General features: G+C 39.9%; 1 non-coding gene across 1 annotated transcript; it reads right to left on the reverse strand.

The window, feature by feature from the left end:
* Positions 1–8574: 8574 nt before the first annotated feature.
* On the reverse strand, positions 8575–8678 carry LOC121455310. Its single transcript, XR_005975472.1, has one exon. It is a non-coding gene; the product is annotated as a U6 spliceosomal RNA (small nuclear RNA).
* Between the last annotated feature and the right edge of the window lie 12164 nt (positions 8679–20842).

The following is a 20842-nucleotide window of genomic DNA, read 5'->3' on the forward strand; positions in this document are numbered from 1 at the left end:
CGTCTCCACAGGAAAAGTCGGTCTTTTAATCAAGTTTTTCACATCCACAATATGTTGTTTCATTAAACACTGCTCTCTCTGAAACATCAATGCCCCAGCTTCTTGATATGCTCCAACAGTGCTCCTGCAGAAGCTACCCCTATAGCTAATTAATCTTTGGATTTGGGCATTATGAACACGCTGGAAAAGGATAACGACTAAATCAGAATAGTGCTCAGAATCAATGGGCATTTCTAATTGGTACATCTGGTATCATGTAAGCACTGTCTTAAAACTCTTGCCTTCTTTTTCATCAGAGATACAAAAGCCTCTTCCTATTGTCCCACCTCTCTGTGCCTTGATCTGTTCCATAGATTTTTTTTTTCTCTATTGCTGCTTTAACTTGGTTTTTCCAAGGCTATCTCATTGTTCTTTTTTTCTTCTGTTTTTTGTTTGTTTTTGCATATGTCTCCTGGCTTCTTTATCTATTCTCTCCACATTATTTATCGCTCTATTTTAGACTTCCAGAGTCGCCATTCCAATTATGAACCTTTACTTATAGTTTGCAACTTCTCTATAACTCTACAATGTATTACTAAGTCCCCTAAATACATCAGAAACTTCCTGCGGCCGTGACTATGGTACCTTGGGTCTCAGTCTTCTTGTCTACCACCAAGGCCTTCTTCGTCTGCTTCCTTTCATAGAGAATCCTAAGGTAGAGGTAGTCTTAGGTTTTCCTGTTTTTTCTTTAGACTTTACTTTTGATTGATCAGCAGCTCCTACACATTCTACTTGAATTATTTTCATATGCAGTTTCTGCGTCCTTACTTTACAACTTTGGCTCCTGCTTTAACTATGTTTCTTCATACCTCTTGGCACTGCATTCTAGCTGCTCCCTTCCAATACCTTAGCAAAGGTGTGCATAACTCAGACAAATCCCATTACTGTCCTCATTCAACCATTTATTGTATCAACCACCATGCAAGTTTCTAAATTATGTTTTCATATTCAATTTTATCCCACATAACATTCCCATTTGGTAGTATTTTAGTTACACCATAAATAATATCTCTTCACCTTGACAATATTTTTCCTAACTCACAGTTCAACTGAAATGTCACATTTACCCGCTTTGGTCCCATTCTCTGCATACATCATCCAGACTTAGGCAAAATTTGAACTCCACTCCTGACACACTCTGTAAATGCCGTTCTTGTAGCTTTAACAATGTGGTTTGATGAAACATTGCAAAACTGTTTTCTTCCATTGGTTTCTATGTTCCATGATGTTTAGACTGATACCTTCTTCTCCCTTAACACATGATTGATATATAAAAGATAATAAATGTTTATTGAAACAAACAGGGGTTTAAACTCATACCCCTAGCAAAAACAATTGGTAATAGAGAAAGCCAGATGTCAATGTCAATACTTATAGCCCCATTAAATTCAGAAATTATTACTTAATTCCCAGTATCCAGGTGGTTGTAGATGTGGCCTTTAGGAAGGTGTTGCAACTGTAAGAACTCTGTGAATGGGATTAGTGACATTACAAAAGAAGCCTGAAGAATGCTCTTTGTCCTCTCCACTACAGGAGGACACAGTAAGCAGAGAAAATCAACTCCCATTGACCTCTGAGAATCAGGACGGTGGATCTCACAAGATACTTAGCTTGTCACGCTTGTTCTTGGATTTTCCAGCTCCTAGGACTTTGAGAGTAGATTTTGGTTGTATGTGTGTGACCTGATCTATAGTGCTTTGTTGTAGGAGCTGGGAGAGGAGAAGACACCAGGTGGTCTCTTCAGTGGTGAAAAAACAGGAGGCAAAGAAGGCTTGGACAACTTTTTTCCAAGCAATGAAAGAAAACTTTTACGAATTTAAGCCTCAAGGGAAAACGTTTTTAGTTCTCCCTCCCCTTCCCCCTAGGAAGTAGAAAGAATTTAAGTTTTTGATCAAATGCTTAGTAACGAGCCCCAGAAGGTGTGTTAGAGGTGTCTAGATCTGAATTTTCTTAGAGACGTTCAATAGTAACAACACATGTGGTAGATGCAGCATTTTTTCCCTTAGTGTTTCCATCTTTATCTTGGCATATAGTTTGAAAAATCTAGCCAGCAGATATGAGAATATACTGAGATTTCATTTAGCAGATGAAGAAACTAAAGATTCAAGATGTTAGGCAGTTTTCTCCGAATTATACGATGTGTCAACAGCTGATTGGTATCGCCTCCTAAATGTATGCTTTATATTCTAGCAACCCAAATTTGTCTTCTTCTTAAAGGGTTCTCCTTTCTCATGTCACTTCTCTCATGTATTAGTGTGCATGCTAATTAAATAAACCAGTGTTTTATTTGGAGTTTCGATAAAATAGGAAGAATAATTTTTAGTTAGGAAACTGATCTTTATCTCTTCTTAGTCCTATGCAAATACCAAATTTCACCTGCAGTTAGACCTATGCAAATACCAAACTGTACTTGCAGTTAGAGCTATGCAAATACCCAACTGCATCTGCAGTTAGATCTATGCAAATACCCAACTGCACCTGCAGATGGACCAATGCAAATATCCAACTGCACCTGCAGCTAGACCTATGCAAATATTCAAATGCAGCTGCAGTTAGACCTATGAAAATATCCAACACACCTGCAGTTAGACCTATGCAAATACCCAACTGTACCTGCAGTTAGACCTAAGCAAATATCCAACTGCACCTACAGTTAGACTTAAGAAAATATCCAACCGCACCTGCAGTTAGGCCTATGCAAATATCTAACTGCACCTGCAGTTAGAGCTATGCATATATCCAAATGCACCTACAGTTATATCTATCCAAATATCCAAATGCACTTGCAGTTAGAGCTATGCAAATATTTAACTGTACCTGCAGTTGGGCCTATGCAAATATCCAAACATACCTGCAGAGAATCTTAATAAAAATAGCAACTGGAGTGGGGCCACCTGGGCTCCATCACTGCACCCCATTTTCTGGATAGATGATCTTGAACCAGTCACATTACTTCTCTAAACTTTTACAGACTTGTGTTTCCTTTCACATCTAAATCAATTTTATCAAGCATAAATGTCACATAGTCATATAGAAAATCTCAGTACTGAGTGGTCACTGAAAAGATGGCGGAGTCTTGGGCATTTTACAGTACCATTATGATTGTTATAGTAATTCTGTGATATAGAGCCCTTGTTATTCATACTTTAAAGATGAGAAGTTCAAGAAAGAAATGTATCAAACAAGTAAGAAATGAAGCTACAATACATAAGCTGGCCTCCATGTTATAAATTGATGCTTGAGTCCTAGGGGAGCATGCTGAAGGCCTTAGGGTATGTTGAGTTGCTAGGACTTGAATAAGAAATCCTCTCCCACAGGATCATGTATTGAATATGTGATCCCCAGATGGTGACACTATTTGGGGAGATTATGGAAACTTTAGGAGATGGGATCCGGCTGGAAGGTCCCAAACGGCATGACTTGAAGGTTATATATGGTTCCCCCCCTCACCTGTCCCTCATGACATAAATATCCTCACTTGACACATGGTCTTGCCACCATGATGTTCTGCCCATGTGAACAGATCCACCCAGCCATTGGCTGAACCTTGTGAGGCCAACAACCGAAGTAATCATTCTCTCTAAATTTCTTCCAGCTGTTTTGATGTCCCTACACAAAAGCAACCAATATAGTAACTCTGTTTGCATTATCTCACTCAGTATTATATAAATCCTCTAGGTTTGGTCAGACAGTTAATGAAAACAGTTATTTGTTATTTACTCTTCTATTCTCTGTGAGCACAGTAGCTGGAGTATGCCATCTGTCCTCTAACTTTCCTCTACTGCTACCCATTTTATTTGAAGTAAAAATAGACTGTCTTAGCCATTGCATAGAAGAAAGGCCATAGCATTGTTGTATGGTATAAAGAAAAGACTGAGACATTGCTCAGTGGTTAAAGAATACTCAGTGCTCTTTCAGAAGCCTCAAGTTCAGGTCCCAGCATACGCATGATGGCACACTACCACCTGCAACTCCGGTTCCATTGGATATGACACCCACTCCTGTCCTCTGTGGATGCCAGGCCTGCATGTGATATGTGATACATGTATAAGCCTTCAGGAAAAACATTTTGGACATAAAAATGAAATAAATCTAAATAAGCTAAAAGAAAGTTTTATGCTGGCTCCAAATTTCACAAGTTTCACCCCAAGGTTAACTTCAGCCTTCGGAACTGTGCTGGGGAGATCACTTACCTCATAAGAGCTGGGAACCAAAAAGAAAGAAAGAATACTGCAACCACCAAAAGTACATAAACCTGTTTTACAAATGGTAGATAACAGGATAAAGATTTTGGTTTATGTGCATCATCTTTGGTGCATGCACTCATATGAGTGAGACAATTAACTTTTGATGTGTGTGTTAAATAATATTGGTTTTGTGTGATTATTTTGGGAGTCTGGGCAGCCGAAAGATGAATAAGTGGTGTGCAGCAGAACTTCCTTCTCCTGGATTCTATTATTTCTCAGCAGAGCTGGCAACTGGTTCTCCAGTATAAAGGTCTTCAGACAACACTGAAAATACAATGCAGAGCAAAGCCCCGTCACAACCCCCCTGCTGCTTACCCTACCAGTCACCACATTCTTTGCTTCAAGCCACTCTGGCCTCCTCGCTATTTCTGCAAATGCCAGACAAGGCTGCTTCCCTTCTGCTCCACATATATAGTAACAGTTTCTCACCTCACACATATGCACACAAGCACAAAGGACTACCCACGTCAACCAAAATCTCTGCTTTGTTTAGTCTACTATCCACCAGTACTTAAAAAAGTTCCTAACACAAGAGCAGAAGCCTCAAGACTGGCCAGTTCTAGTAATAAATGATTCTATGCCCTTGTACAGTTTAAAACAGGTAAGAAAGATTGATTAAAGATTCCTTAGAAACAGCTGATGATGAAAGACTTTAAAAGGCGCATTAGTGACTATTTCGTGTGACCCTTTCGTGATTCCTGAATACGGTCCTCCATTACAGAATAAAGTGAATTCAAAATGCTAGTGAGAATGCAGACAAAAAGGAGTCCTCATTCGCTACTGGTGAGAGTGGGAACTGCGGCAGCCTCTATGGAAATCAGTGCAAAAGCTTTTCAAACAGTTAAAATAGGGACTGCGAAGGTAGCTCAGGTAGCAAGGCGAGTAAACACTTTCCTTGCAAACACAAGAACAGAGTTCAGTACCCAGAATCCACATTTAAAAAATGTCAACCATGGTGGTGTGTGCTTGTAATCTCAGTGCTAGGGATAGGTGGATCTCTGGGGCTTGTTGGTTAGCCATCATGGCCTAATTTATGAGGACTGGACAAGTAAAAGACTTTAAAAAAAAAGAGAGGGGGAGAGAAGAGAAGGAAGAGAAGAGAAGGAAGAGAAGAGAAAGAAGAGAAGAGAAGAGAAGAGGTCAAAAGAGAAAGAAAAAGGTGATCAGTGCCCGAGGAACAACAGGCAAGGTGGCCCTTTGTCCCCCATACGCACATACACATATACACATACAAACACAGAAGATGAAAAAGAGAATTATCCAGCCATACCATGCTTAGGCACACTCCCAAAGGGACTGTCTAGTCTCTGACACCAAAGTTGTACATACATGTTCATGACTGTTCTGTCAATAATGATTAGGAAAAGTGGCACATATGCACAGTGGGATTTTACACAACCATTAAAAATGAAATTATGAAAGTATCATTAAAATAAACAAAACTAGAAAATATTATATTATTGAGATATTCTAGAGTTGGTAAAACAAATACAGCATGCTCTGTCCCATAAAGAGATTCTTGCTGTCAATGCTATGAATATGAATATATTCATATATGAGAGGGTGAGCAGGGATATATGTCATGAAACCACAAGCGGGCTACTGTAGGAGATATCTGTTCTAGGGAAAGAGTTTGAGGAGGATCAGTGATATATAAGACAGAATGTATACAAGTAGGAAGGGGACTGCTTGGGGTGAAAGGACGCAAGCAAAAGTGGGGTGAGAAGATGGAAGAGAGAAACGGGGAGCAGGCTCAACCCCAACCAAAACTATGTATAAAATCTCTGTAACAAAACCGTTCCTTTTCTGCTAATTAAAATATAAACAAAAGTCATGACTGTACGGATTGATCACTATCAACGTGTTAAGTATGGCTTTCTTCCCCAGAGAAAGTACCTTTGCATCCCCACAGCTGATAGCTTTGCCACAAACAGCAAATAAATGATTAAAATGCCCGTGATTCAAGCAAGTGTGGACTAGGAATCAGATTTGAGTTCCGGGTAAAACACAGGTGTTTTATTTTTGATCTATTTAATGGGGGATTTTTGTTTTGTTGTATGTTGCAAGGCACTCATATTACCAAACTACCTCATCCATCATTTTAAGCCAGGGGAAGGGGCACTCTGACTGGTCTATCGTGGCTCCCTTCCCTTTTCTCTGAAAGCATTTATCTGCATTTCTGTTCAATACAGTGTGTAGAAACGAAGCGGAGAAGCAGGTGTCCCAGTAAGGAATGCTCACTCAGACAAAGGGGGAAATCTTTCAAAGTGCATCTACTGGGGATTCCAGAAGAATTGTCAGTAGTGGAAAAGTGAAATTGCTAAATTTTGCACTAACCTCAGTTAAAAATTTACCAGTACCCACTGTATTTGACAGTCTCAGAGTGTAATATGGGGGCACGTTTACCATTTCATGGAAGAATTGTTCAGAAACAGGGAACCAGACCATAAGTCTTCACTGTTTGTTTTTCCCCCTGAGGCTACATTAGTGCCTCAAATTTTTCCCCCTTTCTAGGAGGCATTAGGAGCCAGGGTAAATGTGTGAGTTTTGGAATTAGACAAAATGATTTTAAATTATGAATCCATTGTGTATCAGCTGTGTATTTCAATTTATCATTTAGCCTTTCTGAACAAATTCCTGCTCCTCTCAAATTACATTCCAAAGATATAGCCCTTAGGATTTTTTCTGGTAACACAATTAAATTACAAGATGAAGTGCCCAGATGATCTCAGGATATGGAAGCATTTTTTGCTTTATCACATTCTGCTCTACTAGAAGAAGAAGAAAAAATACATTCAGCTAATGCTAGATGGAAATCACAATTATAAAAAACATCATTATTTTAATTTTTTTGCGATGAAGATTTCAGATTTTTTTTTTTTTTAGAAATATCTAGGGATTTCATGGTCTGGATGTCTAATGAGAAGGCCAAATTCTACACAGTATTATCAGAAGTAAAGGAACACTCCTGCATCTTTCTATTTGTGAGAAAGCATTTAAGACTGAGTGGATGGTGCATGTCCTTCCAGCATCTATCCCTGAAATTTGGTAAGAAAGAGACTGCTCAAATCTTAGCTTGTAAGAGGAGATAGAAGATAAAATGCAAGAAAACCTTTGCTATAAAGGGAAGCGGAAAACACGATTCGCCCCCAGGGAACATCGGTTCTCCTCTGTCTGACTCTTTTTTCCTGCTCGCACACACACAAAAAATATACTGAGAAATTTCAAAGTCACTGGGTTAAAAGCAAACTTTAAAACAGCCAGGGAGCCCTACAAAGCAATCCCTATTCTGCCCTGAGTTATGTAGAGAACTGCTTGGATCTTCACATATCTAATCCAGTGTCAGAGCCAAGTCAGTACTCGGATTGTCATGAACCTTACATGAAGGCTGAGTGTGGCTTCTGCCGGCCACCACTGGAGGGGTAGACATTGCAATCCCAGATGTATCCCTTTGTCCTCTTCATGTCTCCTGGGGGTTGGGGACCCTCTAATGAGTTCCTTTGATCACTTAGTTTGATATTTCTGAAATCAAGTAGTGAAGCCTATACTAGGACCTTGCCCAAAATAGAAACCACAATTCAGTTCTAAAAGGGGAAAAATGAATGCGATTATCCAAAGAAGGAGAAAACACCAATCGCAATAAGCTTGAAGCTGTCTGAATTTTCTTCTTCTTTTTCTTTTCTTTTCTTTCTTTCTTTTTTTTTTTTAGGAAGGGAGGATTTATTTTCTCACAGTTTGAAATTGTAGTCCATCACTGTGGGAAGGTCACAGTGGCAGGAGCTTGAGTCCCCTGGCCAAACCAAACCAGAAAAGGGAACAGAGGGCAGTTGTAGCGATATGCTTTAACTTTCTGTAGGGCTCAGTTCAGCTCATTTAAAATACATCTGAAGACACCAATGTGAATTTTAAGCTCTAATCCTAAAGAAATCCATTTAAAATGCTCTACTTTGGATAGTTACTCCCATACAGCATCTTTATTGGAATGCAAGAGCTTGGTTTGTGGTGAAAAAAAGATTTGCTGTACAAGTTCCCAAAGACTTAATGACATCAGGGAGTGGTCTGAGACTGGCATGGGGTAGGTGAATACTAAGGCACTCTGCAAGGTTTTGGAAGGGCTTAGAGGGATTCCTCAGACCAAGGCCATCTTTGCAGTTGCTGTCTTCATGCAGGACATGAGTAGACACTGTATAGAAAGTAAATGAAAAATGAATAATCATCTGACTGATATTGGGATATTGTATAGTGTCCTACAGCTTATTCCATCATTTTTCACAATCTACTTTTTTCTTTAATTAAGGAATGTTTCACCAATCTGCATGTCATTCTTCGCAGGAGCCATGCCAACTTTTAATATCATTCCAATTTTATTATATGTGCTACCAAAGTGAGCACACAGTCTACTTTTTATACCTACTGCTATAACAACCCTAGAAAGAAAACAGCATTATTTAACAGATTAAAAAAAATGCAGAGGATCGGAAAATCGAAGACAAACAAGAAACATTAAAGGAAGATAAGGGCCAGAAGCTAGCGCCTTAACTCTGAAAGTTATGGTCTGTGCCATTGGGCTGTGAGGGTAGGGAGGCCCAGCATCCAAGCTAAATTATAAATTCCTGAGGCTGTTTTTGACCCACCCCCTTGAATCTTTCATCCAAGTGTTTTCGTTTCTTGTTGTATATGATGAAAGTGACATACTACTCGTATTTGTGATATTATCACTCAAGGTCAAAGGGAGACTCTTTCCTGGAAAGGATTATGATAGGATGGTTTTCAAATCATCATGCGAACATCTACGGCTTGCTATTTGTTTTTAGTTTTGTGTGGCATCTACGTTTTAAATAACAACTATTTTCAGGCAATATTTTAAAATTTCTGTTTGGTAAATATTTGGACAGAAAGTGTTAAGTCTCTAATTTTTGAAAGTTATCTCTGTCCCGGATTTTAAGATCACGAATTTACTCCTTATGAGTTACTGTGCTCTGTGCTCAAAACTCCTCTTAGGATTTTCACTTGGTTCTAGATACACTGCTAAAAACACAAAGAACACCGTTGTCAATTTGTCTCATTGGAAAAGCAGTCCAGGGCTTTCAACATGCAAAATAACTTCTTTAATATGACTATATTTAGAATTTAAAACTTTATACAAAATTTGTCAAAAGTTAAGCTACATAGAAAATAAGATAGTTATTGTCTAACAGGAAACCAAACACTCCATGAAAAATTAAGAAAATGAATTCTACAGGTCGAGATTATTTTCTGTTTTTCTTCTAACTTTTATTTAAATAAGCAATAGGAAATTCGGATACATATAACCCCCAGTTTATACTGTTTAATGTTAGAAATAGCTAAAAATGGAACTTTATCTGACTTTCTTCACTTACACCCAAGATCCATACAGGTGACCTATGTAACTATTGATCTCCTTCTGCCTTTCCTTTCTAGAGAGTAGATGAAATCAGGGGTACCAGGTCTGTGCTCCCAGACTGATATCCAAAGGATGTTCCTATGAGGAATGATGAAGGACAATGCATAAAGACGTATTTATAAAACAGAATGTTGGTAGAGATAATCAGAACTAGAATATGGAAGAATTATCCCCAAGACCAGCACTCAAGGTATTTCTAATAAATATTATGTTGACTGCCTTGGCAATTGATGGGCTTAAGAAGACAAACATGCCCAAAGTAACAGATGATGAGTCAAGAGGAATGCTACTGACCAAGACTAGGGAGCTTCTGCATGATCATGACTTGAGGTTAGCCTAAAAGGAATGAGAGCATACAGAAATCCTTGAGCAGAAGAACTATGCAAGTATTTCCCATTTGGAAATGTCTGCATATGACATGAAGCCAATATAAATGGCAATAAGATGATCCATAAGTTCTAACCTTGAAGACATTTTGAAAGTTTTGTCATGACATAATGGGGAGTCATTGTGGACATTTAGGAGGCAAGAGTCTACCAATACTAGAAATCATACAACAGTGGCCCAGGGTGAGAAATATTGCTCCTGCATCCACACTACTTCCTATGTCCTTGGACATTTTGATATGTGGGGAACTTTATGCACACTGAAATCTAACAATGGATTAGATGCTAAGATAAAGTTTTACTGTTAAATGTGTGCTGAATGATTCCAAAGAGCAGGTTATCCTAGGAATCTTAGAATATTGGGAATCAACCCACCTTAAAACCCAGCAATATTGCTGTTGGGCATATACCCAAAGGATACTCAACCATACCCCAAGGACACTTGCTCAGCCATGCTCATAGCAGGATTATCCATAATAGCCAGAACTTGAAAACAACCTGGATGTCCCTCAACTGAAGAATGGATAGAGAAAATGTGATATATCTACACAATGGAGTATTACCTAGTGGAACAATAAAAACAAACAATAACATCATGAAATTTGGAGGCAAATAGATAGAACTAGAAAAAAAATCATCCTGAGTGAGATAACCCAGACCCAGAAAGACAAACATGGTATGTACTCAATCATAAGTGGATATTAGATGTAAAACAAACGATAACCAGGCTACAATCCTCAGTCCCAGAGAAGCTAGGTAACAAGGAGAACCTTAAGAGGGACACATGGTTTTCCCTGGAAAGAGGAAGTAGATGGGATATTTTGGGTAAACTGGGAGGGGGGAGCAGAGGGGAGTGGATGGGGTTGGGAACATGAAAGATCAGGTTGGTTGAGTTTCGGGCAGGATGGAGTGGGAGAGTGGATAGGGGAGATATCTTGGTAGAGGAAGCCATTGTGTGATTAGGGAGAGATCTGGTGCCAGGGAGGCTCCTGGGAATCTACAAGGAGGACCCCAGCTAAGACTCCTAAGCAATAGTAGAGAGGTGCCTGAACTGACCTTCCCCTATAATCATGTTGATGACTGCCCTAATAATCATCATAGAGCCTTCATCTAGTACACAATGGAAGCAGATACAGAGATCCACAGCCAAGCACTGGGCTGAGATGGAAGTTCAGTTGAAGAGAGGGTGGAGGGAATATGAGTAAGGGAATGGGTCAAGATCGTGATGGGGAAACTCATAAAGACAGTTGACTTGAACTTTTGGGAGCTCATGGACTCTGCTCCGACAGTTTGGGAGCCAGTAATGGATTGCTTAGGCCCTCTGCATCTGGGTGACAATTGTGCAGCTTGGTCTTTTGTGGGACCCCTAGCAGTGGGACCAGGACCTGTTCCTGATGGATCTTGGTAACCTATTCCCTATGGTGTGATACCTTGTTCAGACTTGATGCAGAGTGGGATGAGAGGGGAGAAGCTTGGTCCTGCCTCAGCTTGATGTGCCATGCTTTGTTGTTGATTCCCATGGGAGGCCTCACCCCGTCTAAGTGGAGACCAAGGAGGAGTGGGTAGGAGGAATAAGGGGAAGGTGCGGGGAGGAAGTGGGGGAGAGGGAGGGGAAACTGCAGTTGGTATGTAAAATAAATTTTAAAATGATAAAAAAAAACAGACATAAAATTACATTGTTTTGTTTGGAACTTGGCTGAGAGTTGTTCATAGCTTCAGGTAAGAAGGCCCATGATAGAAACACTGCTGATCACACACAACACACTAGCTTCTGTGGCTGCTGTATTCACAATGGTTCCATAGAAATAAACATCCACACCTGCTTAGGTATCTTTCCTTTCCCATGCTGTGTTAGAAAGTCACAACAGTGTCTAAGGTCTCCTCACACCCTAGTAAATGGCCCCCTGTGATGATCATGCCGTATGGGCACGCAGCCCCCCACAGGGTCACAGTCACATTCACAACTCCAAGCTCCACCACACTGGCCTTGGCTTCAAAATGACACCCAGACACATCGTCACTTTTAGTGACCACACCTTACATGTTCATAGCAAAACCCAAGTCCCCAGCATCCTCCTGTTTGCTGCTATGATAGAGAGTGCCAGCTCTGGCATTCACAGTCATCGATGAGAGAAAAAAGCCCAGAAAGATCCAAAGTGTGCCTTGCACGTCACAACAGTTGGATAAGAACTAAACTTTTCGGCCAAACTGCACTGAAATTTACTCCATGACAGGAGCAGCCCATTTTCTCCATGGCTGTCATAGATTTCATGGATCCTGAGAAATCCAGCCATTTTTAGAAATCCCATGAAATTTACCTTTTCACTCGAATCCACATGAAATCAAAATGTTTCCCTACGAGTCCCCATAAAATTGGCACATTTCCTCAGAAGACCCCATGAAATTATAAAGAATATTGCAGATTCCTTGCTCCTCATCCTTGTTGCACATCTTAAAGAGACAGGTCAAAGGTTGTAGAAATAGTCCATTTTTTCTGATGATAGTCACCTAAAACCACGGCAAATTCCAAAAAGATAGCAGCTGCTTAATAGATCAGTTCAAAGTGAAATAAACTTGAATCTATTTTGCATAATCTAAAAATTAGAAAGACCATGGGTAATAATGCAAAACCTGATAAAAACACGAAGTTTACTCAATTTATCCTAAATATTTTTTTTCTTATTCTTCCTGTTCTACCTAGTCTTTAAAAACTGGGCAACAGCATATAAATTTTGATATTATTAAAAAGTCTGGAGAGCTACTTGAAGTTGGGATGCTGGAAGAAAAGGCCACTCCAGCTATTTTCACACCAGCAGATTGCGCAAGAAATCAAAATCAAATTTCTCTCTAAGCAAAAGTCACACTCCCACCCCTGAGTTCACAATGGGAACTGATGCCTCATAAGCCCTCCCTCGTAGGGCGGTGTAAAAATCAGGCGCAGTAACAAATTCAAAAATGTAGACTGTGCAGTGCTTTCAAATGTAAGAGGAGGAAAGTGGCGACCTTTACAGTTAGTGAGGAAAAATAATGCAATAACGACTGGAAAACACAGAGAGTTTTTCTGAGTGTTTTGTGTGCATTCCAATTAACACAAAATTATTACGCAGTTTTATGCCCTCACAAAGAAAGGTGAATATGGAAAGGATTAAAGGGCATCACGGCAAAATAAAACAGATTTGTAACTGATGGGTAGCTTTTCATTGGAACCATTATAAAAACAAAAGGAACACATGTATTTCATATTCTTATAGGAAAAAAAATCACCTCCCTAGTTTTTACCTATATCTTGACTCCCTCAGGATTAAGTCAAACAAGTTCTCAGTTCAAGTCAGCAAGACCACACTTAAAATGCCATTTCCTGAATGTGAGCCAGCATTCCACTCAAAGGAGGAATTCTTGCCAGCAGATTTACCCTCCTGAATGGCGAATGACCTCCAGAAATTCTAGGCTGCCTTTGAGTTTGCATTAGCGCTTTCATTTTTGAGTCATGTGAGTATTTACTCTTTTATTCGATTTATCCTCCGCCACCGCACATCCAGAGAGGTGCTGGGACTGCCCACAAAAAGCAGAACAATAAAGAGATTTACTCCAAGCTGCCAGCTAAAAATGTTAGCGGCATATATAACCACCCCCAAAAGACAGATGCGACGACAGAAAGGAAAGAGTAATTTAGCTCGTTCTGGGATTTGGAATGCTGATTCTGATCCAGATGGGAGACATTGTGCTGTCCTGGTAAAAACATCAGTGTAGGAAGAAAAGTGCTGTTCCCAGCTCTCCACTACTGTTGATCGGGTTCCCCCTTGGGTTAATCGATCTACAGCTAAATTATCATCCTCTGTATTGCGATAACCTTCCAGCTCTCCAACAGTGCACAGCAGACAGACTATAGGGTTGAAAACCCAGCAGAGCAGGGTTCTAATCCCAATATTGTTGCTGAATATAATGTGACCTCCAGTACCTCATTAAATCTCTTTGGGGTTCATCTTCCTTATCTGTAAAATGGGGACAGTAATCTCTTTTCTGGCCACTTTCCAGTTGTATAAAAGCTTCAGCATGTTTCCCCTAAAAAAATGCTTGCACCTGCCTAGGCTTTTCTCAACTGGAAGTTAAGTGGGGAACGCCTCCAAGTAGTAACCTACAAAGGGCTCCTTAGTGATTTCTAGGATCATATTTGGAAGTTTAAACCTGTCAGCAAGACCATCTTCAAACCCAATTTTGTGATGATTTGTCTTCACTGTCATATTTGCTGGATTTAGAAGCACCTAGGAGACTGGCAAGGCACAGCTCTGGGTGTTGTCTGTGGAGATTTTCCAGAAACAACTCAGTGAGGAAGGAAGACCTACCCTGGATGTGAACATCACTTGCCATGGTCTGAGGACCTGGACAGAACAAAAAGGGCAAAAAGAGAAAGCAAGCAGAGGGCCAAAATTCCCTTTCCTCTACTTCCTGCTGCCTTTATGTGAGCTACTCTGTTCGGTCACACACACACACCCTGATATGATGACAGAACTCTCTGAAACCATGCTCCAAAATAAATCATGCTTCCTTTAGTCTTTCTGTCTGGTAAATTGCCACATTGGTGAGAAAAGTAGTAAACATATATATTTAATATAGATATTTCATATTTAAATTATATCTCAGGAAAAGTTCCCCAACTTCCTTTCTCTGTTTCTCTCTCTCTCTCTCTCTCTCTCTCTCTCTCTCTCTCTCTCCTACTTATACTTAGTGAAACTCTTGTGGAGGTTTGAATAAGATTGGCCCCAAGAGGCTCATATATTTGAATGTTTGGCATTAGAATGCATGTCCTTGTTGGAGTAGGTGTAGCAGTGTTGGAGAAGTGTGTCACTAGCAGTGGGTTTGGGGGTTTCAAATGCTCAAGCCAGATCCAATGTCTCACATTTCCTGCTACCTGCTCATCAAATGTAGAACTCCAGTACCATGTCTACCTGCATGACATCATGCTTCCAGCCATGAAGACAGTGGACTAATCCTCTGTATCTATAAGCCATCCCCAATGAAATGCTTTCCTTTATAAGAATTGCCATGGTTATGGTATCTCTTCACAGCAATAGAAATCCTAACTTGTAGTGCAAATCTAATTGGTCTTAAAAATGAAAACTCAGATTCAGATATCAGGGCAAATGCTGAAAGATCAGTGAAGTAAATGATCCAGCTACTAGAGAGACCTTTTACCTCTACCAAATACTCAGATGAAAGGGGACAAGATCCTGTCTCTACAAGTCTTCAGATTGAATGGGGTATCCCGTGTCTACAAATCTTCAAACTGTGCTCCCTTGTCTCCTCTGGCCTTATCTTCCTCTCCCTGCTCAGCCATATTCCTTCCTGTCTCCACCTACTTCGTGCTGGTATTAAAGGCATGTGATTCCCAAATACTGGGATTAAAGGGAAACCACATCCTGGCTCTGTTTCTGTGGACTGGATTAATCTACATTACCCCAAGATGGCCTTCATCTCATAGAGATCCCTCTGCCTCTGCCTCTACCTCTGCCTCTGCCTCTACAGAGTGCTGGAATTAAAGGTGTGTGCCACCACTGCCTGGCCTCTATGGCTAACTAGTGGCTTAGCTCTGCATTCTGATCTTCAGGCAAGCTTTATTTGTTAGATCACAAACAAATATAACCACACTAACTAATAAAGAAGTTGGTACTAGAAATTGGGGTATTGTGATAAACTGAAACACATTTTCATTTGAAATATGGAAAACTTTGGGACTTTGAACTAAAAAAGCAATTGTGTACTTTTAAGTGGGGTTTAATTGGCGGTGCTAGTAGGATCATGGAAGTCAGTGGTGCTGAGGGTGATTTGACCTGTGAGGGTCTAGCTCAAGAAGTTTCAGAGGAGAAAAATGTTAGTATGTGGCCTAGAGACTGTTGTTGTGTTATTTTGGAGAAGAGCATGGATTCTTTATGCCTTTGTTCAAAAATGTGACTGAAGCCAGCCTGAGTTACAGAGGGGAACTCTGAATCAAAGGAAGAGGGAGAGAGAGAGAGAAAGAGAGAGAGAGAGAGAGAGAGAGAGAGAGGAACAAGGGAGGGAGGGAAAGGAAGGAAGAAGGGACAAATTCACTTTATATTCACTTTATGTTCTTAACCTAGTCTTATTTTTAAGATAAATTTTCCAGCACAGTCAGAAACAATCAACCCAGCATCTATAATATATGCAATCATTACATTCCCCTCTAGGCTTTACAAGGGAGTTTCCCTTTCCTTTAAGGGCTCATCAGGATTAGATCTCCGTCTGTGTTGTGTCTGTTGAGTGCTCTATCTGCACTTTAAGGAGGCTCCTTCACGATCTTGAGGCCCTTTCATCCTAAGAAACTCCATTCTTGTCTATGGTCATACCACCTGAATGTGCCTGATCTCATACAATAAAACTCTTTCTTGAATTATGAAGGTTTGCTGGCTTCCATTATGAATTGGTCACCTCTGTTCCTGTGTTATATTTAACCACATCATCCTTACACATATCAACAGTCAAGCCTGGACTGACTAGATGTGGTCATTCACTGGATATGTAGTTGTAATTTTAAGATTGGTTAGCCTATTTTTTCTTCTTAAGTAACTGAAAGTGATTTTGTAATCATAAAATTTACCTAAGAAATAGATGCTAAAAGTATCTTTCACAGTGTTTCTTTAAGAAACAATAGATTTATCTTTCCTGTGGCCCTAGTGTGTTCAGACCATTGAAAATATTCAGAGTCACTGTTCTAAATACAGCAGTGGTTTAGGCAAAGAGGCAGAACATTTAGAAGGAACGAACATACTTCTCTGTCCAAGGCTTCTTGGAGATGTTTAGAGTTAGGGGTAAGCTACCATATCTTTAAGCTGCTATTTCACTTTGCTATAGTTACAACAAATCATCAGGTCTATTTTGACTATAGATCCATAAATTTACAAACAGCAAAGGCTTTGTTTTGCATAATGTATATTTTGGTCCATTTTGTTTTTACATAAAAGAATTCTATTTTGTACAATGGTGATTCCCTTCTTCTCTCTGGCTGAGTCACCTTACAGTATTTTGAAGATGAAGGGCATCGTTCCTAACTTGTTAAGGAGAAATCTGTGTCTCTGAAAAAATGTACCCTACCCCCGCAGAAGCTTTGTCATGCAGGTTCCTTCTATTTCTCAGAGAAGAAATGGAAGGGAAACACAACAGCTACAAAATCAAACACACCTTCTGAGAAAAGGCAGCATGGGACAGATCTTTGGATGGAAGCTTCTATGGAGGACACAAATGCACTCTCAGTCATTTCTCTCCTACCTGCTGTAGAGGAGTTTTCTAAAATAGAAAGGTGCAGGTAGCCATGATAACATTCAGAAGCAGCCAGAGTGCAGAGAATGAGAGTCTGTGGAACGCCCATCTATAAACGGGACTTCTACATCATACCCCTTTCCCTTCAGGGCTCAAGGAACATCACAGAAGAGGGGACAGAAAGATTTTCTGGGCCAGCACGCAGGGAGAACTGAAGTAAAACAGGATTTTCTTGACCTAAGATAACCTTTGTGTTTATGAACGTTTAGCAGCTGTTGCTTGCCTGAGCAAGGCTTGCATGAGATTAAACCAATCAACATTTCAACATGAATGGGGACTGGCTATTTAAAGTTGATGGTTGCTAGTTTCCCTTAGGGTGTGGCTCCTGGTATGTTGCATGCTCAGGTACATGGCCCATACCCATGTACATATGGGTCCAACTAATTGGACACATTGTGGTCTTTTTTATTTTAAAAACAAAAAACTGTGTGGAGGGGAATCAGGGATGAATTGAATTGGAGTATGGGGGAGGAGTATGATCTAAATACATTGTATATATGAAAGAAATTTCCAAAGAATAAATTAAAATAGTATATTTTCAAAGGTCCCAGAGGGGCTAAGGAGTTAGTTGAAAGCACTTGCAGTTCTTACAGAGGACCCGAGTTTGGTTCCCAGCTCCTTCAAGGTGGCTCACAATTGTAACTCCAGTTCTAGGACATCTGACATCCTCTTCTGGGTTCTGCAGGCACCAGGCAAACATTTGGTGTAACATGCAAACAAAACACACATACACATAAATAAATCTTTTAAAATAAGTAGGAAATTCTCAGAGTGGAACTATCAAGTGCTTGCCTTCATTTGTTTCTTTGGCTTAATTTTTAGCCGTTAGCCCTTCTGTCTGCTACTATGAATCTAGGACATGGAATTCAAGAACCAATTCTCAAAGCAAAAGCAACTGTTTTACCCAGGAAGCCTTTACCATTTTGGTCTGGCAACATTTTTATTTTTTTATCACTAAGATATTCCCAAGCCTGGAAAATATAGACTATTCTTGCAGAGCTGTGTCTGGGCTTCAGAGCTATGAGCCACCTACATCTTAGCAGTCTAAAAGTTGGCCATTTGTTCAAACCTGGCCTAGGTTGTACACTGAATGTTCAACAGCAACTTCAATGGACTCTTTTTGGTAGGAATAAAGGCATTATCATAAAATTTCAAAGCAAACTTTTTCTAGCAATAAAACATGGTCACCTTATCTTTCAGCACCACATGGAAATTAGCACTCATGATTGATAAAACTGTTATAGTTGAACATGTGGTTACATAGAAGAGTAATGATGCATCTTCCCCATAAAAGTAATTAAAATTTAATATAATTTATACTATATTACCTGGTATATTGGTGTTCTTGCTGTGAACAAATGCTTGATCACTTATGAGAAGTTTAATTTAGTTTGTGACATCACCAGATATCTGTCCCACTTGGCAAAAGTACATCGTAGTCATGACTGCTGTGTCTGTGGTAGGGAAGGCATGGGAACCAAGGCTGCTTTGTCTGTTGTGACAGGAGACCATCACATGGGCTATTTACTCATGTGCTTACAAGGAAGCCCAAAGCCTGGACTAGCTCCTCAGTAAATACTAACATCACGATTTTTAAGAAGGGGTCCCTGCCACCTAGTTCAGCTAGTTAGGACCCATGTCCAGATGATTCTGTTACCTCCCAACATACACTGTCTTGCTGGTGACAATGTGTTTAAACATATAAGCCTGTAGGGTAAATTTCACTTTCCAAACACAACAGTATGTGGTTAAAATTAGTTAGAGGTAAGAGCATGTTTCAAATGCCTGTCAGCAACAGGAGTAGAAAGAATCCTGGGTTTGTGTAGCACAAAGCCTCTGAAACATTACACGCATTCAGACAAAAAGCTACACACAAAAGTCTAAAGTATTATGGTTAAATTTGCCTGGCTTTCTTGGCGTGGTGACGTTATAGATGCAGAGGACACTCTCTGCTTGCCCAAACCTGATGACAGGAGGAAGGATAGCCAGAAATAGGTATGAGGAGGTTTGCCGAAATGATGAAAATATTCAAGCATTAGATGGTGGTTTTTATTGAAAAGTTTTAAACTGAATGTAATTCCATCCAAATGCACATTTAAAATTGGTGATTTTACAGCAAATGACATGCACACAAAGCTTTAAACAAAAGTCTCGGATTGTTCTGCTCTTCTGCTTCTACTTCATACACTTCTCTGCCTTTTATTTGTGATCAGACAAAACCACTTTTCATTCTGTGAGCTTCTCCTGAAACTCACCCAAATATAGCATCTCTATATCTCTCTCCTTCTGTCTGCCTGGCTGGCTCACTCACTCAGTCATTCAATTATTCAACCAAACTATACTGAGCATCTCCCAAGTATCAAGCCCTATACTAGGTGCTGAAAGTGAAGAGGTCCTCTGTCCTCTGCTGGGGCTGCTCTCGCCCACCCTTTCTCCTGCATCCATCTCCCTGATACAGGAGAGATTCTGCGAATTGTTTCAATTCTCTGTAGATTATATTTTGGAGTACCAACCTTTTATACTTTAATGACTTCATCCTTAGAATACTCAACAAAGTCAAAAATAAGAAAACAGTTGACGTATTTATTTGTCGTCGTTGATTTAGGTTTTTTTTTTTTTTAATATCAAATAACACCAATGGTTCAGACCTTGGCTCTTCCAGGCCAGCTCACAATCCCTGTCAGTGACAACTGAGGTAGTGCTGGATTTGAGTAAATGTTTTTATTTTGAAAGAAACTCTTCCAAATTCACTTTAGAAATGTCCAACAAGCCATACCTGGTCCTTTTGAATGGAAATCTATTTTCCAAAGTCAACGGGGTTCAAGGACTCTATAGAATTTGTGTCAGTTGCATTTTCCAGGTTGTCCATTTACTCTCTCTTCTTGTAATCAAATGTATGGACATAGAGCTAAATGCTGGTGTGCAAATGAACAAGGCCTAGAACTTGTCCCCAGTGTTTACAATGAGACAACAACATGAAAACAGAACCACTATGAAAACATCTGTGATCCATGGGTGTTAGTATTATATACATACAGCTGCAGGATAATGTGGTTCTGAGCTGATTTTCAAAAGATATGAAGATATAATTATATAGTGGGTAATGGAATCATCTGAGAGAAGATAATCCCAATTGAGACAACACCTCTGTAAGATTAGCTTCTAGGTAAGCCAATGGGGGCATTTTCTTGATTAATGATTAATGTAGGAGGGTCAAGACCATGGTGCTCAATACCACCTACTGGCAGGTGGTTCCAGGACATATAAGAAAAACAAAATAAGCAATTCAGGAGAAGCAGATTGGTAAGCAGTGTTTCTCCATCGTTTCTGCCTTGGTTTCTCCCTCCAGCCTCCTGTTCTGATTTCCCTCAGTGATGGGCTACTTCCTAGAAGTGTAGGAAGTGTAGGAAGAA

The sequence above is a fragment of the Microtus oregoni genome, unplaced genomic scaffold (genome assembly GCF_018167655.1).
Source record: "Microtus oregoni isolate MIOR12 unplaced genomic scaffold, Mior012 000000F_ref0000247, whole genome shotgun sequence".
Taxonomy (NCBI): domain Eukaryota; kingdom Metazoa; phylum Chordata; class Mammalia; order Rodentia; family Cricetidae; genus Microtus; species Microtus oregoni.